The sequence below is a fragment of the Somniosus microcephalus genome, chromosome 23 (assembly GCF_052327205.1).
Source record: "Somniosus microcephalus isolate GS21.2 chromosome 23, FLI_Smic_1.0, whole genome shotgun sequence".
Lineage (NCBI taxonomy): Eukaryota > Metazoa > Chordata > Chondrichthyes > Squaliformes > Somniosidae > Somniosus > Somniosus microcephalus.
Window position 1 is genome coordinate 49,928,428 of NC_141009.1, and position 25,262 is coordinate 49,953,689.

Sequence of the window (25,262 nt, forward strand, 5' to 3'; positions counted from 1 at the left end):
CACGGGCTCTCCCTTAACTTGAAGGAGAGAGAAAAGTAAACATCTCACATGCCCAGGAGTTCCAGTGGATTTGCCTGGGAACATTTGAAATGCAGCTTCGCACTGGGCTGGAGTTATACTACACCTGGTGTGTAATGCAAGCGGTGTGAGGTTACCTACTGGGTGCGGGATCATACCTCTTGGTTTAGTGCTCTCAGGAGTCCAGATCAGGGTCTTATCTTTAGTTACATTGGCGCTTTTGCATTGATGCGTGTCTGAAACCTCAGTTGATTGATGCAAAAGTGGTATTAAAGGTGCAGCTTAAAGTTCTCTCCATCAATTCATCCATCCATTGGGCTGGATTTTACTCACCGCGATGCGTCGAGGGCGGGACTGGTGCCTTTCGGGTTCTAGTCCCGCCCCCAGTGACATCTGACGAACAGACGCTTTTTTGCCCTGATTGGCCCTGTTAAGCTCGACCTGCGGGCTTGTCGGCCAATTAAGGGAAAGCCAGTGTCAGATGACGTCAGTTGATGACGCTTCATCTGCCGGTTTTCTTAAAAGCATATGCACCACAATTGTTTGACAGATGATTTGACACTGTTTGACAGCATTGAGGTGCTGTCAAACACTGATAATCACTGTCCAAAGGTGAGCCCTTTCACCAAGGCTCTCCAATTACTCTCTCCTTAGGATAAAACAGATGGCAGCTGCAGCTGAGATGGCAGAAGCCATCTGTCTCTTCTCCCGATGAGATGAGGCTACACAAACACTTCACAGCTTGTCACCTGCAGAAACATCTAACCACATTAAAAATGACTTTCCCAACATTTCCTTACCTCTGATACTAACCAGTGTCCAATTGCTTCCTTCACACCACTTCTGCAGCTGTCATCTATACTCCAACATTGCAACAGACCCACAGCACGCCTCACTTACCCTGGCGGGGTTCCCCGACATCGGGAAGCCCGCAGCAGAAGTCTCAAAATGGGAAAAAGCCTCTTAACTGCCTGTTAACTACCTGTTAACAGGCAGTTAAGTGGCTATAATCCTCTGCCCGCCGCTAGGAGTCAGGTCCCTGCGCAAATCGGCGACCCGGCGGGTTGGGAGTGGGTTTGAGACCCGCTCCCATTTTTGGGGATTTCCCAGCAATCTCGCCTCCAGGCCCGCCTCCTCAGGGCTGGTAAAATCCAGCCCTCTGTCTTTGAAAGATCTGTGCTATCATATTCATTAATACATAAGGATCAGTTCTGAACGAGTTAAATTTGTGAGGACGTTTTTGGACTGTGAAACTGAGCACCAGTGGCTCTATGTTAAGCAATTCTTCTCTGTAATTATTCTAAATTATAGCTTGAAAGCATTGTAATGGTGACAAAATTGATTTGATCTGCTGAAAGAGAAAGACAGGGTAACATTACAAAGTGAGACTCTTCATCAATTTTTATTCCAGATCTACAGCGTTTAATGAATCTTCTACACATTGTGACTTAATGTTCATCAGATTGATTGAAATCACAGGGTACATTTGAAGATCAGTAGCACTCAGTTTTCAGGTAAACCTGATTGGACAATTGGGTAGAGACCCCATTATACTAGGCCTGTGTCTACTTTTTGTTCCACAAGATTTTGTGCTCTGACACAGGAAGCACTCGCCAGTTGGTGAGCGAATGCAAATGTGTGGAGCGTGTGATCTACTGTCATTTCCCCCTAATTAGCGCTGGTTCCATTACTCATTGGGTTAATAGCAGACGAAGAAGATTGCCAAACTGTGAAGTCAATACGTATCCATTTATTTTGGAATCTTATTAATTTATTTTCCTGTTCCCACTTCAGTTTTCAGGCACTTTTGTGGTGATGCTGTCCTTTTGCCCCACCCAAAGGTGCCACAAAGGCTTTTCCCTCAGGAATCTCCCTTATAGCTAAGCTTTTTTGGGTTGGATCGTAGCCGGAGAATCACCTGCAATGGTCTCTCTTCCTGCTCTTACATCGTTGCCTCTGGTGTTCCTCAAGGATCTATCCTTGGTCCCCTCCTATTTCTCATCTACATGCTGCCCCTCGGCGACATCATCCAAAAACACAGCGTCAGTTTCCTCGTGTACGCTGATGGCACCCAGCTCTACCTCACTACCTCTTCTCTCGACCCCTCCACGGCCTCTAAATTGTCAGATTGCTTGTCCGACACCCAGTACTGGATGAGTAGAAATTTTCTCCAATTAAATATTGGGAAGACCAAAGTCATTGTCGTCGGTCCCCACCACAATCACCGTTCCCTAGCCATTGACTCCATCCCTCTCCCTAACATCTGTCTGAGGCTGAGCCACACTGTTCGCAACCTTGGTGTCATATTTGACCCTGAAATGAGCTTCCGATCGCATATACGCGCCATAACTAAGGCCGCCTATTTCCACCTCCATAACATCGTCCATCTCCGCCCTTGCCTCAGCTCATCCACTGCTGAAACCCTCATCCATGCCTTTGCTACCTCGAGGCTTGATTATTCCAATGCACTCCTGGCTGGAGGTAAACTTGAGGTCATCCAAAACTCGGCTGCCCGTGTCCTAACTCGCACCAAGTCCCGTTCACCCATCACCCCTGTGCTTGCTGACCTACATTGGCTCCCGGTTAAGCAACGCCTCAATTTTAAAATTCTCATCCTTGTTTTCAAATCCCTCCATGGCCTCACCCCTTCCTATCTCTGTAATCTCCTCCAACCCCCTGAGATATCTGCGCTCCTCTAATTCTGCCCTCTTGAGCATCCCTGATTTTAATTGCTCAACCATTGGTGGCCATGCCTTCAGTTGCCTAGGCTCTAAGCTCTGGAATTCCCTCCCTAAACCTCTCCGCCTCTCTACCTCTCTTTCCTCCTTTAAGATGCTCCTTAAAACCTACCTCTTTGACCAAGCTTTTGGTCAGCTGCCCTAATTTCTCCTTATGTGACCCGGCACCAAATTTTGTTTGATAACCTTCCTGTGAAGCGTTTTGGGACATTTTCCTACATTAAAGGCACTATATAAATACAAGTTGTTGTTGTTGCTGTTGAAGTAGAAGATGACCAATAGAGGGATTCAAGAATGTCAGGCTAGATTAGGGCTGCTTTACATTCACCCACCAGCCCCTCCACCCTATAATACTGCAATCATAGAATCTTACTGCACAGAAGGAGGCCATTCGGCCTTTAGTGCCTGTGCTGGCTCTTTGAAAGAGCTGTCCAATTTAGTCTAAAACCCCATCTTTTTCCCCATAGCCCTGAACATTAGTCCTCTTCAAGTACATGTCAAATTGCCTTTTGAAAGTTCCCATGGAATCTGATTCTACCATCCTTTCAAGCAATGTGTTCCAGGTCTTAACAACCCTCTGTGTGAAAAAAATTCTCCTAATTTCTCCTCTAGTTTGTTTGCCAATTATTTTAAATCTATGACTGCTCCTTACCGACCCACTAATCTACAGGAACAGGCACACAGATCTATATTGATCAGAGGGGCCTTTCCTGCAGAGGCTGCAATTTACAAGGACTGTCGTGACTGTTATGTTCATTAATAACTAGTCGTTTTTATTAAGAACAGCTAGCTTTTGCTAGACACTTTATTGAGCACATGTGGACTAGGTACAGTATCTGTAGAGGCCTCCATCTTGACTGCTGCCTTGTGGGTAGCCTAGTGCATCCTGGGTAGCCCACTCTTATATACATACAGCACCACCTAGTGTACCATTCCAGAATGACAGGTTACTGATCATTACATCCCCCTTTCTTTGAGGTTAAACAAAATCAGTATCAATCAATATCAATCAATAACAACATAAACATCTTCAACAGTCAATACATTTTCAATGTAGTTTTCTTTGTACTCAAAGATTAAGTCTATCAGGCTTTTTTACTTCACGTGTGGATCTTCTCAGCACAGGTAAGTCTGATGTGTTTTCATGAGAGCCTGTATGTGTATTTGTGTTAGATTGTTCTGGTGGTGAGTGACAAGATTCAGTTGCAGCATTGTCATCGATTTGCTCTTCGATAGTCTCTTGTGTTTTTAGGAGGGAATGGCGGTTCCTCCTGAGAACCTGTCCTTCCTCAATTCTAACAGTGTATGACCTTGGTCCTAATTCCTCAAGAAATGTAGCTTTCCTGTTCCATGCATCTGGATCCTCAATCCTGACAACATCATCCCTTGTCAATGGTTTCAGAGTTTTGGATGACTTGTCATAGTATGATTTCTGTTTCAGCTTTAACAGTTGAAGTCTCTGTTTCAGTTCCTTACTCTGCTTTTCTTTTGCACAGCAGGGTAGCATGGTACGCAACTTGTGACCCATTAGGAGTTCAGCAGGTGAAGAACCAGAGTCTAAAGGTGAGGCTCGGTAGCTCAGCAGGGCGAGATAAGGATCAGACTTGCTTTCTGTCGCTTTCTTTAGTAGCTGCTTGAGAACTTGAACACCTTTCTCTGCCTTACCATTCGACTGAGCATACAACGGACTGGATGTGATGTGTTGAAAGTCATAATGTGCTGCAAACTGTTGCCACTCCTTACAGTTGAAGCATGGACCATTGTCGCCAACGGCAATCCTGGGAATGCTATGTCTGGCGAAGATGGATTTCACATGCATTATGACACTGCTTGCTGTGGTGCTTGAGAGCAGCACCATCCCAGGATAGTTAGACTGGTATTCAATCACTATTAGATAGTCTTTACCATTTAAATGAAAAAGGTCCATACCAACCTTTTGCCATGGTGCTGTTGGTATGTCAGCTACTATCATTGGTTCCTTTGCTTGTTTGTTTTGGTGTTTCTGACATGTCTCACATTTGCCTATCATGTTCTCAATGTCCTTATTTATGTCAGGCCAATAAACAGTGTCTCTTGCTCTCCTTTTGCATTTTTCAATTCCGAGGTGTCCCTCATGAATCCTTTTAAGCATGTCTTGACGTAGAGCCTGTGGAATGACTATTCTGTTCTGTTTTAGTAATAGTCCACTTGCGACACTCAATTCTGACCTTATGTGAAAATATTTTGGACAGGAACCTTTTGGCCAACCATGATGAATGTTCTCTATTACTGTTTGTAATACTGTATCTTTTACTGTTTCTTCTGCTATTTGCTTTGTTCTTGTGTCTGACACGGGCAGCGCAGCAGTGACCATACTCACATGAACATCCACGTCTTCTTCAGTAGAGCTCACATGACTCATTGTGGGTGCTCGGGATAGTGCATCTGCTAACACTATGTATTTGCCTGGTGTGTAGATCAGTTCAAAGTCATATCTTTGCAGCTTCATCATGAGTCGTTGAATCCTTGGAGACATCTCATTCAGGTTCTTTTTTATGATGGCAACCAGTGGGCTGTGGTCTGTCTCAACTGTGAAGGTGGGAAGTCCATATATGTAGACATGAAACTTTTCTAGTCCAACTACCAAGCCTAGACATTCCTTTTCAATCTGGGCGTATCGACACTCAGTATCAGTCATAGACCTGGAGGCATAGGCAACAGGCTTCCAATCTTCACCCTCTGCTTGTAGCAAGACCGCACCTAGGCCATCTTTTGAAGCATCCGTTGACACTTTGATTCTTTTTGTTGAGTCAAAGAAGGCAAGTACAGGTGTGGTTGTCAGCACTGTTTTGAGGTTTATCCACTCTTGTTCATGTCTTTCTGCCCATGCGAACTCATTTGTTTTACGTAGCAGGTCTCGCAGACAGGCTGTCTTGGCTGACAAGTTAGGAATGAACTTTCCAATGAAGTTTATCATCCCCATGATGCGTAGCACTCCTTTTTTGTCAGTGGGTCGGGGCATTTTGAGTATGGCATTTACTTTTTCCATATCTGGCTCTATTCCTTTACCAGATAGATTATCTCCTAGGAAAGTGACTTCCTGGACGCCAAACTGACACTTGGCTTTGTTGAGCTTCAGTCCATTCCAGCGTATGCTCTGTAGCACTTTAGTCAGTCTCTCATTGTGTTCTTTCAGTGTGGAGCCCCAGATGATGATGTCATCAACATAGAACCGAACTCCTTCCAGACCTTCAATTATGTGTTCCATCACTCTATGAAAGATTTCAGATGCAGATATTATCCCGAAAGGCATTCTGAGGAAACAATACCTGCCAAATGGTGTGTTGAAGGTACAGTATTTGGTGCTCTCTTCATCCAGTTTTAGTTGCCAAAATCCTTGTGTGGCATCGAGCTTTGTAAAGTATCTGGCACCTGACATTTCACTGGTGATTTCTTCTCGCTTGGGAATCTGGTAGTGTTCACGTTTTATGTTTGCATTTAAGTCCTTTGGATCCATGCATATTCTTAGATCATTGTTCTTTTTCTTTACACATACCATGGAGTTAACCCAGTCTGTTGGCTTTTCGACTTTCCTGATGACTCCGAGTGTGGTCATTCTGTCCAGTTCTTTCTTGAGCCGGTCACGCAGGGGTGCTGGAACTCTTCGTGGGGCATGAACCACTGGCTGAGCATCCTCCTTTAGCTGGATCTTGTAAGTGAATGGTAGAACTCCAAATCCTTTGAACAGATCCTGGAAAATATTTACTACAGAATCCATCGAGTCATCTGGTCTGCTTATGGCACAGTTTATACGGTAGAATCTCTTGACCAGTTCTGAGTCTTCACAAGCTTTGCCACCTAGTAGTGAATCAAGTCCTTCAGCCACAACAGAAAACATGAGATGATGCACTTTGTCTTTGACTGTCACTTTAAGTCTGCATACACCTAAGCTATCTATTTTCTGACCATTATAGTTCTTCAGTAGTACTGACTTTTTCTGTATTTTGGGCTTTTCTTTCATGTTTTTAATGTCACTCATACTGATTTATTTTGCTTTTGCCCCAGTGTCCAGTTTCAATGTAACTAATGCTCCATTTATCTGCAGTGGGATCATCCATTTGTCCTCTTTTACTGCATTAACTTTATGTTCAGCATTGCCCATATCTGAGGGCTGCACATTTTCTGTATTCTTTTCTATATTGTCACATGACACCATTCCTACAAAAAATGTCTCACTTAAATCAGTGTCCTCAATTACATTAACTCGTTGCCCTTTCTTAGTTTTTACTTTTGAAAAGCATTGTTTGGCAAAGTGATTCTTTCCATGACATTTTGTGCACATTTTTCCAAACGCTGGACATTATTTTAAATGTTGTTTGTAACCACAGCGTTTACAATTAAAAATTCCTTCCTCCGATTGCTTTTCACTTCTGTTCTGCCCATGTTTCTTCCCCTTGTAGGACACAGCACCGACAGCAACACTTACTGCAATCGCATCATCATTGATTTCACTGAAAGTCTTGGCATGCTTTTGAGCTAGCTCGCTAGCTTGGCATATTTTCACAGCAATTTCCAATGTTAGTTCGGTTTCTCTCAACAGACGTTCCCTGACTTTTTTATCATGAATACCAAACACAATCTGGTCACGAATCATGGATGCTTTCAGCTCAGAGAAATTACATGTCTGTGCTTTCAGTTTCAGATCAGTCAAAAAGCTATCAAAAGTCTCATTTTGCTGCTGTGTCCGAGAATGGAAGATGTCCCTCTCATAGCTTTCATTCTTTTTGGGAGGACAATGTGTATCAAACTTCTTTAGCACATTGTCTAATTTTTCTCTGTTCTCCTCTGGATTAAATACAAATGTATTGAATACCTCTATCGCCTGTGGGCCTGCAGCCGTGAGCATCAACGCTATTTTCCTTGCGTCTGGCTTCGTACCATACCCGATGGCAGCAATGTAGAGTTCGAATTGTTGTTTAAAAGTCTGCCAATTGTAGTCGACATTTCCTGTGAGTTTCAAACACTCTGGTGGCTTCAAATTCTCCATGTCACATTGCACAATATTCAGCAGATCTTACCAATCCTGGTACCATGTTATGTTCATTAATAACTAGTCGTTTTTATTAAGAACAGCTAGCTTTTGCTAGACACTTTATTGAGCACATGTGGACTTGGTACAGTATCTGTAGAGGCCTCCATCTTGACTGCTGCCTTGTGGGTAGCCTAGTGCATCGTGGGTAGCCCCCTCTTATATACATACAGCACCACCTAGTGTAACATTCCAGAATGACAGGTTACTGATCATTACAGTGACTGAGTTGTTCTGCATACTCCAACCATACCTGCAGCAAGTGAGTATGAGGTCACAACCACCTTGAACATTTATACTTTGATTATCCATACATATATCAAGCAAGTGACATATGAGCAAGCAATTTCATCTCCTTCCTCATAGACTTAGAGGGCTTTGCAATGTTCTAGTATTCCTGGAGGTCCAGGAGGTTGGATTGCATCCACATGGGCCTATGTGCTCCTTTATCTACATTAATAGGAATGGATTCCACTCACTCAATGTGCCTCTTATTGTGACTGGACCTGCTTCAAGCTGCACCACTTTCACTACTGTGTCGGCAGACTGGGCCTCTCAGCTTTCTGGCATTGTGCAGTCGTCGGAGGGATAACCAAGGTCAAGTGATGAAAGGATTCAGATTGTTGACAGACTGGGAAATAGCACCATCATCCATGCCCATTCCAGCCGAACCAATGGTATTCGGCATTGTTTCAGAATAGCCACCAATTGAGGAGATAATGAGACCCAATGGCATCAATGCGTTCAGTGTCTCACCGTTCTCTCTAACTAATCCCCAAGTCTACTGAAGCCAGTAGAGATCATCTGTCCCAGTCTGAAATTCCAAGGCTCTATGGCAACAGTCTGAGCACCCATTGGTGAAGCTCTGACTGGTTTAAGGCCTTTGGACTGTCCTGAGGAGGTGAAAGGTGCTACACAAGTGCAATTTCTTTCTTTTTCTGGCATGAGGCTCCGCTGCAGATATCCCTGGATTTACTACATGTTCCACAGTGAGCTGTTACGTGGTGAAACATCATACAATGTTGGGGACATGAGGCGAGTACATTACTAATCCAAGCCGTCGTTTGCAGCACTCGGTCTCCAATGCCTGCACCGACGCTTGATGTTAATACAGCATCATTATTTTAAAACAGGTCCCATCAGGTCCAGATCCCCAGTCTTAACAGCCACTGCCGGAATTCCATTGCCCATCTGGACAGTAGGTTCCTCCTCCAATGACACGATCACCAGCTCCTGCTCACTCACAAAGTAGCCTCAACTTGAACCTAACTCACCTGGCAGGATCGGGTGAGTTTGGATCTGATGCCTGTCTTACACCCGATTCCCGCCAGGGGGTTAGGTTAAAATTAGGGCTATGCGTCTCACCCATTGCATTTGTTCACCTTCCTGGGATAGTTGTCTCTGAGCTGGTACTTGGGCAGGGTAGAGTGAGTGACTGAATTGCTGGGATTAAGAATATTTCATGCTAAGGAAGGTAACTGGTCACAGATTGTGACAAATTTTGTCTGTGTTGAATTTTGAACTTGCCTTTTGTATTGTTAGGAACAGTGTGTGAGGGGTTAAAGATCCTCAGTTGCTCAGGGTAATACTCCAAGGAAAAGCCATGAGCTCAGAGACCAGGAAGAATGGCTCTACAAAACCAACAACCACTTGCATTTATATAGCGTTTACACTAGGCTTCGTAACATACAAACTATTAGTGAAAGCACAGTCGGAAGTTTATGGTGCTAATTGGACTAAATGACGACAGATTCACGTTGACTAGCAAACATGCATACCATTCTCAAGGTTTGGATATACATTTAATATTGATAAGGGGAATACTGCCTTTTGTTTCAGTATATCTGCAATGGACAATGAATGATATATTTGGACTGATTTTATGCCAGTAAACAGATTGGGCCAGAAATTAGGATCGGGGGCTTGCCGCGCGTGCAAGCCCCCGATGTGCACTCACCCGGCGCGCGGACATCTGAAGCCTGGGCCTGTTTGGAATTCCTGTCACTGGCCCGGTTCAGATGTCGGCGCGATGTGCTTGCCTGATCCAGCGGCATAGTTAGTGCGATGTGCCGGCTGGGATCAGGTTAGCACTGTGCAGCCAATCAGGGGAGGGGAAACTTCATTCATGAGTTTGATAGTAAGAACTGCCAAACTCATGAAAAGTACGGGCGCCCAAAAGACTAGTTAAATTTTAAATAAAATTTTAAAAAACATCCCAATAATTAAATAAACTATAAATAACTTTAAAAAACTATTTTAAACAATTAGTAAAATTTTTGAAAAAACTAATTTTTTAAGAAATCGGGTCTAAAAGTAAACTTACCTTACTGTAAAGTCCTTAAAAACAATAAAGCTGTGGAAAAAATGTTATAATTTTAAATAATAGACCACTTACCTTCAAGAATCAAGTCCTTACGCCTCCTTTTTATATGTCTAAAAAGTTCAGGCCCTTGCACACGGGCAAACCTGTCAAAAAGAAGGAAGTTCAATGCGTGCGCGCAGAGCCCTGCGTGCACGCGTTGGACCTCTGAACCCCTTGGAGGAAATGCCGGTTTCCCGCGCATGCTCTGTGCATGCTGAAATCCGGCACTTCCAACGGGCCCACGCGTGAGTACCCCGTCCGTACTCACGCGTTGGGACCGGAATTACTGGATTGTCTTCCAAGGTGGACAATCTATAAGGTTTTGTGTTTAAGACTGTGGCAGCCAAGAGTGAAGTTAGAGTAGTTTGAAGCCGCAGCATGATTTACAGCATAACCATGAGAATGTGAGCTACGTATTTATTATTTTATATTGACAAACAATGCATTGTATGATTCATTGTTTGAAACTGTACACTGTTCATTTACCTGTTTTGCTAAAATAAATTGTCTGTTGGTTGAGAGCATGATTCTTGTCTGAATGTGGGCTGTGTCCATTTTTCAAAGAGAGGGGAATGGTGCGGTGACACATGCTCCATGTCCGTAACTGCTGTACAGGGTAAAGTTTCTCTGTTGTGATCCCTGGGTCTCACTATTGTTTACCGAGATATTGGGTAGAAAAAGGAACGCTCCGGGTCATGGGGGATGCCAGGTCTGCTTAGGTTGGTGTTGCTGAAATCCAGGAAATATCTATCATAAAAACCCAAAAGCTTGACACCAATACTGGAGGATGTAAAATTGGATAGATACCCTGGAGCTGTACTCGGATTACTTTGGGGGTGAAGTGAGGACAGATTTTGGAGGACTTTATCTCAAAAGATTAACTGGGTTGTGTAGAGTTCATGATAGTCAATTGTTTGCAGTCATTGGAATGAAGAGCCTTTCTTGTCCCATGTTTGATGTACACAGCAGTTTATGTCGAATGCAACACTGTTTCTTAGGCAAGATAAAAAGGGGAAAAATTCAGTTGCGCCCCGAAAAAATAAGCGCCCCCGCAGCCGGAATTCATCGGTAGCACCCCAAGAGGGAAGCGGGGCACTACTAGAAACGCCCTGCCTCCCCCTTGGAGCATTGCGAGGGAATATCGCGGCACTATGTGCCGCAGCGCCATGTACTGCAGCACATCGCGCCACGGTACTGCAGACCTTCCTCCCCTTCTTAAAGGGGAGGGGCCTAGTGCAGCGCGTCCCAGTGCCCAGCTGGGCCACCAGGGATCGGGAGTGCCGACAAAAGAGCCCGTCACTCAAGAGAAGTGCCAGGCTCACAGAGCGCCGCCGGCACTCAGCATGGGGGCTGTTGAGGAGGCCGGGGACGGCAACGGGGGCAGGTGCTGGCAGGCGGCCAGCAACAAAAATGGCCGCCCGGCACCTCGTCTTTAATTAGCCCCGCCCCGGCCGCAGGTAGGCCCCCCTGACCCCGTCGGATAGCGTCCGGTGGTAAGTTAGGGGGTGCTACCGAAGATCGTGGCCGGAGCGCAAGCGGGGCGCTGCGCACGGCGATGACATCAACACCGGCGGTGCAGCGCCGTGGGGTGCTAATGGTTACCGCCGCCGCTAACCTCCCGCTGAATTTCGCAGGAGGCGTTGGAGGCACCGCGCCCGGGCACGAGTTGCTTTGCGCCCCGTTAGCGCCCTAGGGTGCTAACGGGGCGCAAAGCAACTCGTGGGCGCTAATGGGAGGCGCAAAGCAACCAAATTTTTCCCCTAAAGTTAATTACGATTAACATGTGGAGTAGTATTATTTGTTACATTAGCAAGTGCAGAATGAGATATTGAAACATACATTGAATTCTTCTTCAGTTTGGTATGCCAACAAACAGAAAAATCATCTAATTTAAAATGACAAGCCCTTGCACAATTCTAGTACAAACTGCATTACATTTTCCTACAAAAATACAGTATTACCATTGCCCTACAACACTCAGAATCATCAACAGCTGCGACTGTTGACTCAACATGGAGTTCAACAATTTCAGACCATAACCTCGGCCCCTATTTTTTTTCACATGGCAGCTGTTGATGATTCTGCCATTCCCATTTACATCTCATCTCGAGTCATCTTTTGTTTCTTAACTTGTCCCATTACCGTCTCCTTTAGCCCTGCACCATCATTCCTTTTGTCATTTAATCTCTCCTGCCTTGCATCCTATCACAGACCTTCCCTTTTGTTCTTTCCTCCCCTCCCCCCTTTCCCTGCCCCTGCACTTGCTTAAAAACCTGTTCCATCTCCAACTTTTTCCAGTTCTGATGAAGGGTCATCGACCTGAAACGTTAACTCTGTTTCTCTCTCCACAGATGCTACCTGACCTGCTGAGTATTTCCAGCATTTTCTGTTTTTATTTCAGATTTCCAGCATCCTCGGTGTTGTATCCGTGTGTTAATGGAGACACGGAATGCAGGAGTTGGTTTAACAGGTGTTTACTGGACAAAGTCTGGAGGTGAACTAAAAGATACAAGACACTATACAGGCTTATATAGCCCGAGTGGCCACTACCGGCATTACAGTACACAGGGGCTCTTAAAGGCACATTCACCACATTCGGTATTTCACTTTTGAGGTATTATTTGTTGTAATGGCTTTGCTACTCTCAATGCTAATCTTAGGACAATATTAGCATTTATTATTGAATATGATGATAATATGTGAGAGTGTTCACTCGTGGAATATTGGTTTTAGTTTTTCCATTTGTGTGGACAGTGAAAATTGACTGCTTTCAAATTAATATTTTAAAGATGAATGGGTTATCTGGTAGAATATCTCATGGGCATGAGTAAGCGGGGGTGGGGGGCAGTGAGTTCAGACATATGACTGTAAAATCAAATCATTGACTATATCTGCCCTGGGACATATTTCTGTTATGTTAATGAAAAACAAATAAAAAGATAGAAAACTGGTTTCTCTATCCATTTCAGTATAAGCCTCCCTGTCTACTACACCAGTGGTTTATCCTTGCAGTATCATGGTGAATCTTCAGCTGAGTTTTCAAAGCAGACAAGGAACTGGGACTTGGCCCTGTAAGAAACTGCCCCCAATAAGACCATGGACCTTATCCTTTACTTACTGGACATAATCCTTCCCCGAAGATTGCTAGGACGGTAATGGAGTGGTGCCGTCCGTTTCTATTTTGGATTCTCCCTGGCATTCCACCTGCCCCGAGGTTGTCTCGGTTATATGGCTTAAGCTTGTTTGTTTGGCCCATAGCTCTTAGTTTATTCCCCTTATTCTGTGGGGTTGCCAGACCAAAGCGAATTGAGGTAAATGTTCTGGGGAAAATTCTCCAATCGTGCACTCGGAAAGATTAGTGGATGTAAAAATCACATGAGATTTCCTGATAAGCACTACCAGTGGGGAAGGCAATGTGCCAGGAGCATGAGATCAGAAAATTGACCCTTCACTCAGCACACAAACCATAGAATTGCTATTGATGGTAGATTGATCGTCTCTGTCTGTTAGTACTGGGCTGTAATTGCAGCTTTTAACCTACCATTTTTCTATCCCTTAACATCCACCAAAATCAGCTTTCTATAAAAACTGAAGTGCTATCGATTGATTGGAGAAATTATCACATTCGCTTTTCTTTTGCTCAAAGCCTGCACTGAAAATTTGTGTGGTGCAGACGTACAACTGTAGACCTCATATGGGTTAAATAAACAGCAGGGAACTTATCCTACCAAGAGCTTGGAAAAGTTTTTTAAAAATTACATTGATAAGATTTGCCTGACAGTTTTGAATTATAACTTCCAGTGTCCAATAACGAGGATGTTGTTTTCTGTACAGGACCGTGTATTGTTTTGATTTATTACAATGTTGAAAATCTCATTAAATAAACTGTAACATTTTAGTTTCTATTAATGTTGCAGCCAAAAAAAAAATAGGAACATGTCATAGCAAAGAAAAAATTGGCAACGTCTGAATTCTTTAGTGAATTCTGCGATCATTCTTTTCTTGCTTATTCAATGTGGCAGATTAATTCCTTAATCATAAAATGTAAATCTTGTTTGGCAGCACCTTTTTTTACACCCAGCTCGCCCATGTTTTATAAACTGACAAACTCTTTGGAGGCAGTGTTGCGTAAAGCCTTACAAAGTACAAGAAGGAATTGATATATTCCGCCCACCTCTCACAGTCTATCTGGAGCATACATGGCTTTCTTGCCATTTTTAAGGTACCAGGCTCAACTCAATTCATCCGTATTGTTTACCTAACATAGCGTTCCATTGATCTACCGAATGGGCTCAAGTGGTTTAAACTGGGATCAATTAGAATTAGGATCAGGGCACTATTAATCTCTCAGGTTCCAGAGCCCATAACTACCAGCCTTTGATTCTATTGGAATCTTTATTGTGACACCGGGCACAAGTGCATTGCAGCCCGGGCAGGGGGCAAGGATAATGCAGGTGCCAGTCCACCGGAGGGCGAGATCCCACACGAGTTCTGCTGCAGAGAACTCAGATGAGGATTTTGATGGGCCAGGCTACAGAAAAAGGCTGATGGGTCTACACAACGAAGTGCTTGGTGCATTGGGAAGCCTGCCAGAAAGCCTGCGATCAATGTCAAGGAGCATGGAGGAGTCTGGCACCAACTTGGCACAGGGCTTTGTGCAGAGCTTGGAGCCCATCAGGCGGCCAACTCCATCAACACGCTTGTGGACTCAACCATGATGCTGCATATGATGGCCTATGTCTCAGCTTCTTTTGTAGCACAAGCAGCATCTACCCAACATCTGAGTGCTGCAGTGGAAACTCAGACTGCTGCCATCATGGCTGTGGATACCAGTGTTCAAAGGGGCTTCCAGGGTGTCGCAGCAGTACAGCAATCTGTCCTCCATCAGAGTACTAGGATTGCTGAGACGTTGCCCCAAGGGAGTGGCAGTGGCTCCATGGAGCACGAACCTGCTGTCCTCTCTTAGGCTGACAGCATTCGTGAATCCACCCCTGCTACTCCACCAGTGCCATTGCTGTTGCCTGTCAGCCAGCCAGAACATACTGCTGCTGCCCATGCTGAGATGGTGTAGTCTGAAGCTGGGCCTTCTAGGTGCAGAGCAACTCAAGGTCATCCTCCAAGGCCATCTGCTGTGTCCCCCACTGAAAGCCAGCAGCCTTCCACCAGCCATGTGGCAGCCACTGGGGTAGCACTTCATAGGAGGACTAGGACAGGCAAAGGTACACGAAAGATAGGCACTAAGGAAATGCACAAGGGTGGTTAGTTTAATATTGTATTCAATATGGCATGATTTAATTTATAAATTTGGTTTGGAATGTGTATTTGTTGTTGGATTTTATTTTTGTATTGTCGCCAAGAGGACAATGTGATTGCCAGTGACAGAGAGAAGGGAAGGAGTGTGGGACTGATGGTGAATGGGGAATTGGGTTTGGTGTTACTGGTATCGCACTTGAATTAGTTCTTAACGTACAGCCCGGCCAGAAAGGGGCTGTCTAGGTTGCAGCCTCCTTTCCTCTTCCTCCTCTTCCACCTCCTCCTCTTCCTCGTCCTCTGTAATGTCCGTGTGTAATTGAGACACGGAATGCAGAAGTTGGTTATAACAGGTGTTTACTGAATGGAGACAAAACTGGAACTACTATACAAAGTTACTACACAGGCTTATATACAGGGGTGGTCACTACTGGTACTGCAGTATACAGGGGCTGCAGAATATAGTTCCTTCTTCAAGGTACATACACTACAATTCCTCCCCTTTTAGCAAAACAGTACATAACATTCGATTAATAATTAAATAACATATTTACAATTACAGTTGCTATATACATTAGCTGAAGCTAATCAATTATAAATTCAGTCTTTGAGGAGGCTTCCTGATTCTGTCCGGATAACGCCTCTTTGGGTATCAGGTTCTTCTGGCAAAGTTGATTCGGGATCAACATCGTTGTTTAGTTCGCCTGCTTCCAATATCACCGATTCTGAGGTAGATGCAATTGGTACTTCGGTTTCATCACCAGGTGTATAGGATCGTGGTGTAGATTTGACGTTTTCCAGTGACTCTAGAATCTGGTCAGCATGGCATCTTACAATGCTCTCTCCAACGTCCACGGTATACATTAGAGGTCCTTGCCATGTGAAGATCGTTCCTGGCTGCCATTTCTCTGTGCGGTAGTCCCGGGCCAAAACTGGTTGACCTATCTTGAAACTCCTGGTTGGCCTTTCATTCATATTCTGAAACTGCCTGTTCTCCACATCTCTTCTGATGTTTGGCTTAACCAAATCCAAGCGGCATCTTAGTCTTCAATTGAAGAACATCATGGCTGGAGTTTGGTTGGTAACCGCATGTGTCGCATTCCGGTAGGCAAACAGGAAGTTATCCACCTTGTGTTGTAGGGGTATGCCTTCATTACACATTGCCTTGATAGCCTTCTTGAATGTTTGAACGAACCTCTCAGCCAATCCATTGGTGGCTGGATGATATGGGGCGGATGTGTAATGCTTAACACCATTGTTCTTTAAGAACCTCCGTAACTCTTCAGACACAAACTGTGGTCCATTGTCGGAGCAAATCTGTTGAGGCAGCCCATTTCTGGCGAATATGGTTCGTAAGACTGTGATAGTTTTTTCTGTGGTGGTTGAGGACATTTTTATTACCTCTGGCCACTTTGAATGTGCATCCACCGCAATTAAAAACATCGAGTCCATAAAGGGACCAGCAAAATCAATGTGCACCCTTTGCCATGGAGATGAGGGCCACTCCCATGGATGTAGAGGGGCTTGTGGTAGGGCGTTTTGGACCTTCTGGCATCCTGTACAGCTCTTGGTCATCTCTTCGATTTCTCTATCGATTCCCGGCCACCACACAAACGCTCTGGCTAAGTTCTTCATTTTTACCCCTCCCAGATGACCCTCATGAAGCTCATTGAGCACTCTATCCTTCAATTTGGGTGGACTTACTACTCTGGATCCACACATCAAGGTTCCTCTGCACACTGACAGCTGTTCTCTTCTCGGCGAGAATGCTGGCAACAGTGGTTCACCATGTGCTGGCCATCCCTTCACCGTTAAATCATAGACCCTGGAGAGTGTCGGGTCATTTCCTGTTTCCTTTTCTATGTTTGCATTCGTCACAGGTAGACATTCGACTGTGGTCGAGTGGAATATCTCCACAGGATCCACTGCAGGTGCTTCTTCCACCGTCGGCAACGGTAGGCGCGACAATCCATCAGCATTCCCATGCTGTTTAGTTCCTTTGTACTCGATGTCATATTGGTGTGCCCCTAGGAAAAGGGACCACCTCTGTAGCCATTGTGCTGTCATTATCGGGACGCCCTTCTTAGGGTTGAAAATGGAGACAAGAGGTTGATGATCAGTTAGTAGAGTAAATTTCTGTCCGTGCAGGTAGTGATTGAACTTCTTCACCCCCCACACCAGGCTGAGGGCCTCTCTGTCAATCTGGGCATAGTTACGCTCGGCTGCAGTTAACGAGCGTGACGCAAAAGCCATCGACCTCTCTGAACCATCAAGGGATTTATGTGACAGTACTGCTCCAATGCCGTAGGGAGACGCATCACACGCCAGTCTTATCGGTAGTGATTGTTGTATCCGTGTGTTAATGAAGACCCGGAAAGCAGGAGTTGACTTAACAAGTGTTTACTGAACAAAGTCTGGAGGTGAACGAACTATAGAAGACGCTATACAGGCTTATATACCCGAGTGGTCACTACCGGTACTACAGTACACAGGGGCTTCAAAAAAACATAGTTCCTCTTAAAGGTACATACACCACAATTCCTCTCCTTTTAGATAAATTGTACATAATATTTTAAGTAATCATTAATTAACATTTTTACAAGAACAATAATCTACACATTTGCTGAAGTTAATCAATTACAAATTCAGTCTCTCTGGAGGCTTCCTGACTCGGTCCGGATAATGCCTCGGTGGTGTAGTAGGTTTCGGTGGTGTAGTAGGTTCTTTTGGCAAGGTCGATTCGGCTTGAATGCTAGTGTCGGGTTCATCTGGTTCCAGTATCACCGGATCGGAGGTAGATACTATGGATATCTCTGCTTCATCATTAGGCGTATAGAGTTGTGGTGTAGATTGTCCCTTTTCGGATGACTCTATGATCTGGTCAGCATGGCGCCTTATTATGCTTTCTCCAATGTCCACGGTATACATCAGCGGTCCTAGTCATGTGCAAATAGTTCCAGGCTGCCATTTCTCGGTACGGTAGTCCCGGGCCAAAACTTGTTGACCTATCTGGAAGGTTCTAGTTGGCCTTTCATTCATGCCTTGAAATTGTCGGTTCTCTACGTCCCTTCTGATGTTTGGCTTGATCAAATCTAGCCGGCATCTTAGTCTTCTATTGAAAAACATCATGGCGGGGGCTTGGTTTGTAACCACATGTGTTGCATTCCTGTACGCAAACAAGAAGTTATCTACCTTATGTTGTAGATTTATGTCTTCATTACCCATGGCCTTTATGGCCTTCTTGAAGGTCTGGACAAACCTTTCAGCTAATCCATTGGTGGCGGGATGGTATGGGGCGGACGTGTAGTGCTTAACCCCATTATTTTTTAAGAACATCCGGAATTCTTCGGATACAAATTGCAGTCCATTATCAGAACAGATCTGTTCAGGCAGCCCATTCCTGGCGAATATGGTCCTTAATACTGTGATAGTTTTTTCCGCGGTGGTGGAGGACATCTTTATTACCTCCGGCCACTTGGAGTGTGCATCAACCGCGATTAAGAACATTGAGTCCATAAATGGACCAGCAAAGTCGATATGTACCCTTTGCCAGGGAGATGAGGGCCACTCCCATGGATGTAGAGGGGCTTGTGGTGGGGCGTTTTGGACCTTCTGGCATCCTAGACAGCTCTTGGTCATTTCTTCGATGTCTCCATCGATACCTGGCCACCACACAAATGCTCTGGCTAAGTTCTTCATTTTCACTCCACCCAGATGCCCCTTGTGAAGCTCCTTTAGCACTTTATCCTGGAGTTTGGGTGGAATCACCACTCTGGATCCACACATCAAGGTTCCTCGGCACACTTACAGCTGTTCTCTTCTTTGCGAGAATGCTGGTAACAGTGGTTCGCCATGTGCTGGCCATCCCTTCACCGCTAAATCGTAGACTCGTGAGAGAGTCGGGTCATTTCTCGTTTCCTTTTCAATGGTAGAATTTGTCACTGGTAGACATTCAACTATGGTCGAGTGGAACATCTCCACTGGGTCCACTGTAGGTGCCTCTTCTACCATTGGCAACGGTAGGCGCGATAAACCGTCAGCATTCCCATGCTGTTTTGTTCCTTTGTATTCTATGTCATATTGGTGTGCCCCTAGGAAAAGGGACCACCTCTGTAGCCTTTGCGCTGTCATAATGGGAACGCCCTTTTTAGGGTTGAATATGGAGACGAGGGGTTGATGGTCAGTCAACAAGGTAAATTTTTGTCCGTGTAGGTAATGGTTGAATTTCTTCACCCCCCACACCAGGCTGAGTGCCTCCCTGTCGATCTGGGCATAGTTACGCTCAGCTGAGTTCAATGAGCATGACGCAAAAGCTATCAGCCGCTCCGAGTCATCAGGGAATTTATGCGATAATACCGCTCCCACGCCGTAAGGGGATGCATCGCACGCCAGTCTGATTGGCAGTGATGGGTTGTAATGAGCCAACACTTCCTTGGACGTGATCAAGCCTTTGCATTTATGGAAGGCACGTTTACAGTCTTCGCTCCATTTCCAAATTACTCCCGTTTGTAGCAGTGCGTTAAGAGGGTGCAGAACCATTGACAAGTTCGGTAAAAATTTATGATAGTAATTTATTAATCCCAGGAACGACCTTAATTGTGAGACATTTTCAGGTGCTGGGGCTTTTACGACCGCTTCAATTTTTTCAGGTTATTTATGCAACCCTTCTTCGTTAATGACATGGCCACAATATGATATTTGTTTCTGGAAAAATTCGCACTTGGGGCGATTTCTCTCAGCCTCGTGAGCACCTGCTCCAAATTGGCAAGGTGCTCGTTGTCATTTTCTCCTGTTACAAGGATGTCGTCTAGGTAGCATTGAGTCCCTGGAATCCCTTGCAGCACTTGCTCCATAGCTCTTTGCCAGATAGCTAGAGCTGATGCTACTCCGAAAACTAGCCGATTGTACTGGTACAGACCTTTATGTGTGTTTATCGTGAGATACTTTTTAGAGGTCTCCTCAACCTCCATCTGTAGATATGCCTGTGCCAAGTCAATTTTGGTGAAACATTTCCCTCCGGATAGTGAGGCGAAAATATCTTCAATCCTCGGAAGAGGATACTGTACCGTATGAAGAACCGGGTTTACAGTCACCTTGAAGTCCCCACAGATGCAAATTTTTCTCTGTTCTTCAGATTTATCATTATTCAACGTTTTCTTCATGACCGGGATGATGGTTGTTGCCCACTCGCTCCAATCTACCTTGGATAACATGCCTGCTTTTTCCAAATTCTCCAGCTCTGCCTCGACTGCTGGACGAATTGCGTATGGCACCGGTCTTGCCTTAAAAAACTTGGGAATTGCCGCATCTTCTACTTTTATTGAGGCGGTGGCGCCTTTCAGGGTTCCTAGTTCCTGTTGAAACACTTCTTTGGCGTTAGCCAAGATTTCTTTTAATCATCCAGGGATGATGTCATCATCATTTTTTATCTTACTGGCCACCGTCAGTGCCTGAATGGAGTGCCAGTCCAAATGTATCTTTCTGATCCATTCACGTCCCAACAACGGCGGACCACCATCTTGCAGAACGTATAAATACAACTTCTGTATTTCCTTGCCGTTGTATACAACAGGCACCCTTATTTTCCCTCTGGGGTATACTTTCTGCCCCGTATATGTCTTCAAGATAATGGATGTGTCTTTCAAAGGTATATGCGGAAATAGCCGCTCGTAATCCCGTCGACTTATGACGGTCAGAGCTGATCCTGTATCTAGCTCCATTTTAACTGGGGACTCCGCTATTGTGAGGGTAACCCAAATGGTCTGGTAATCTTCTTTGGCAATTACATTATGTAATTTGAGACAGCTTAGTCTCTTGTTTCCGGAGTCGCTATCGCTCTTCTGGTCTTCGGAGCTACTGTCCGTCATCATTTGTACCTTCCTGTACTTTTCCTTATTGACCTTTTTACTGTCAGCGGATTTTTTTCCAGATCGGCATACACGTGCAATGTGTCCCATCTTTCCGCATTGCCTGCATGCTTTGTCCTTGAACCAGCAGTCCCTCTGGTCATGGGTGGATCTGCCGCAGCAATAACATCTCTCGAAACCCCGTGTCATTTCATGGGTGCCGAAGTCCTGTGGCTTTTGCTGTATCTCTGCAGCTCCTCTTGCTGCTGCTTCGTATGATACAGCCACACTGAAAGCCTTGTCCAGTGTCAAATCTTTCTCAGAAAGTAGTCTTTTCTGTGTTCCTTCGCATAGGAGACCACAAACGAATTTGTCTCATAGAGAATCTGCCAGTCCTGCCCCGAATTGGCAGTGCTTAGACAGCTTTCGTAATTCGGTGAGGTAATCAGCATTACTTTCATTCTTGTGCTGATTCCTCCTGAAGAATTTGAATCGTTCCGCTATCAGCAGCGGTGTTGGGTTTAAGTGCTCCTGTAGGGTATCAACAATCTCCTTAAAATTCTTGTCCATCGGTTTGGCTGGAGTGATCAGGTTTCGTAACAGCCCGTATGTCCTTGCGCCCATCAGATTTAGAAGTACCAATGCCTTTTTATCATCCGCTACTTCATTCACCTTGCAATATACCTCCACTCTTTCCACATATATGGTCCAATCTATATCACTATCAAAAGCAGTGATATTGCCAGTCTTAGGCATCCTGAAAATCAAAAATGGCGCCTCCCGCGCTTTCCCGCCGCTGCCGTTGCTGCCAACGCTGTTCTCCGAGGTTTTTAATCACATATATATTTTTAAACAGTTTCTCCGTCACTCCATCGGACTCTCTGGGACTTTCCCCTCCCTTTGCTTGGTCCGAACGCCGAACTGCTTTGCAGCGCCGGCCGTGTCCTGAGTGCTCCACCTTCTGTCTCTGTTTGCTTCTGCCTTACGACTCGCTGACCGGCCCCGCTGCAGAGCTACCCGATCGAGACGCAGCCCGCCGTCCAGGAAGGATTAGTGCAGTACCTGCCACCAGCCCCGTTTAGCTGGTGAAACCACAGTTTTTTTTTTTTTCTTTGAACGTCGTCTGAGGAATCGATCTCCTTGAGGTGCTGCCGAATTGCAGGTAAGTTCGTTTCTAACTCGTCGCCACTGTTGTATCCGTGTGTTAATGAAGACCCGGAAAGCAGGAGTTGATTTAACAAGTGTTTACTGAACAAAGTCTGGAGGTGAACGAACTATACAAGACGCTATACAGGCCTATATACCCGAGTGGTCACTACCGGTACTACAGTACACAGGGGCTTCAAAAAAACATAGTTCCTCTTAAAGGTACATACACCACAATTATGGGTTGCAGTGAGCCAATACTTCTCTTGAAGTGATCAGGCCTTTACACTTCTGAAAGGCCCGCTTACATTCATCGCTCCATTTCCATGCTACTCCAGTTTGTAGCAGGGCATTCAGTGGGTGCAGAATTGTGGACAAATTCGGTAAAAACTTATGGTAGTAATTCACCAATCCGAGGAATGACCTCAGTTGCGACACATTTTCAGGCGCTAGAGCCTTAACTACCGCTTCAATTTTGTCAAGGGACTTATGTAACCCCACTTCATCAATCACGTGGCCACAATACGATATTTGTTTCTTAAAAAACTCGCACTTGGGGCGATTGGCTCGTAGCCCATGTTCTCTTAGTCTAGTGAGCACCTGCTCTAGGTTGGCATGGTGTTCACTGTCATTTTCACCTGTCACTAGGATGTCGTCCAAGTAACACTGAGTCCCCGGAATCCCTTGTAGGACTTGTTCCATCGCTCTTTGCCATATAGCCGGAGCTGATGCAACTCCGAATACCAGTCGATTATGCTGGTAAAGACCTTTGTGAGTGTTTATTGTGAGATATTTCCTAAAGGATTCTTCAACCTCCATCTGCAAATATGCTTGCGCTAGGTCAATTTTTGTAAAACGTTTCCCTCCAGATAGTGAGGCGAAAATATCTTCTCTCCTCGGAAGAGGATACTGTACTGTGTGAAGGACTGGGTTCACAGTCACCTTGAAGTCCCCACAGATGCAAACCTTCCTTGGCTCCTCAGACTTATTGTTTAATGTTTTCTTCATGACAGGAACGATGGGTGTCGCCCACTCGCTCCAATCTACCTTAGTTAACATGCCTGCATTCTCCAGATTCTCCAGCTCTGCCTCGACGGCTGGGCGAATTGCATACGGTATCGGTCTTGCTTTGAAAAACTTGGGAATTGCATTCTCTTCTATTTTTATTGAGGCGGTTACGCCTTTAAGAGTTCCCAGTTCTTGGTGAAATACCTCTTTAGCGTTAGCCAAGATTTTTGACAATCGTCCAGGTGTGACGTCGTCATCCTTTTTACCAGCCACAGTCAGTGCCTGAATGGAGTGCCAGTCTAAACTTATCTTTCTGATCCATTCACGTCCCAATAACGGTGGTCCACCATCTTGCAGTATGTACAGATACAATTTCTGTATTTCCTTGCCGTTGTATTCGACAGGCACCCTTATTTTCCCTCTGGGGTATACTTTCTGCCCCGTATATGTCTTCCAGACAATGGATGTGTCTTTCAAGGGTATGTGTGAGAATAGCCGCTCGTAGTCTCGTCGATTCATGACGGTCAGAGCTGATCCTGTATCCAATTCCATTTTGACTTGGGACCCTGCTATCGTGAGGGTGACCCAAATGGTTCGGTGATCCTCTTTTGTGATTACGTTGTGTAGTTTGAGACAGCTTTGTCTCTTGTTCCCAGATTCACTATCGCTCTTCTGGTCTTCGGAACTACTGTCCGTCATCTTTTGTACTTTCCTGTACTTTTCCTTAGTAGTCTTTTTGTTGTCGTTAGTCTTCTTCCTGGACCTGCAAACTCGTGCAATGTGTCCCATCTTTCCGCATTGCCTGCATGTTTTGTCCTTAGACCAGCAGTCCTTCTGGTCATGGGTTGTTCTGCCGCAGCAATAACATTTTTCAAATCCCCGTGTCATTTCATGGGTGCCATATTCCTGTGGCTTTTGTTGTATTTCTGCAGCTCCCCTTGCTGCTGCTTCGTATGATACTGCCACGCTGAAAGCCTTATCTAGCGTCAGCTCTTTCTCTGAGAGTAACCTCTTCTGGGTTCCTTCACTCAGGAGTCCACAGACAATTTTGTCCCGTAGGATATCTGCCAGTCCTGCTCCAAACTAGCAGTGCTTTGATAGCTTGCGTAGTTCCGTAAGGTGATCAGCATTGCTCTCATTTTTATGCTGATTTCTCTTGTGGAATTTAAATCTTTCTGCTATCAGCAGCGGTGTAGGATTTAGGTGGTCCTGTAGGATATGAACAATTTCGTTAAAACTCTTCTCCATCAGTTTGACTGGAGTGATCAGGTTCCGCAATAGGCCGTACGTTCTTGCGCCCATTAAGTTTAGTGGTACCGATGCCTTTTTCTCATCGGCTACTTCATTTGCCTTGCAATATACTTCGACTCTTTCCACATACGTGGTCCAGTCTTCTATTGCATTATCGAAGGCAGTGATATTGCCAGTCTTCGGCATCTTGGAGATCTAAGATGGCGCCTCCCGCGCTTTGCCTTCTTCCCCGATTGAACAAAATGGCGCCTCCCGTGCTTTGCCTTCTTCCCTGCTGGATTAAGATGGCGCCTCCCGCGCTTTCTGCCTTTTCCGCTGCTGCCAGCGCTGTTGCTGGCGTTTTTATGCCTTGATGGCGATGCCCTATGGTCTTCGTGCGCTTCCCCCCGCGCTGCTGCCAACGCCACTCTCCGCGGTCCCCGTGGCAAACTGCAGCTCCTCACGGCTTTCTGCGCTTCTAATTCTTTTTCTTTTATTTTAATTACTGTTCCCGTCATCAGAGCAGACCCTATGGGACACTTCCCTCCCTCTTCTCGGGTCTGTACACTGCCCGGCTTCGTAGCACCAGCCGCGAC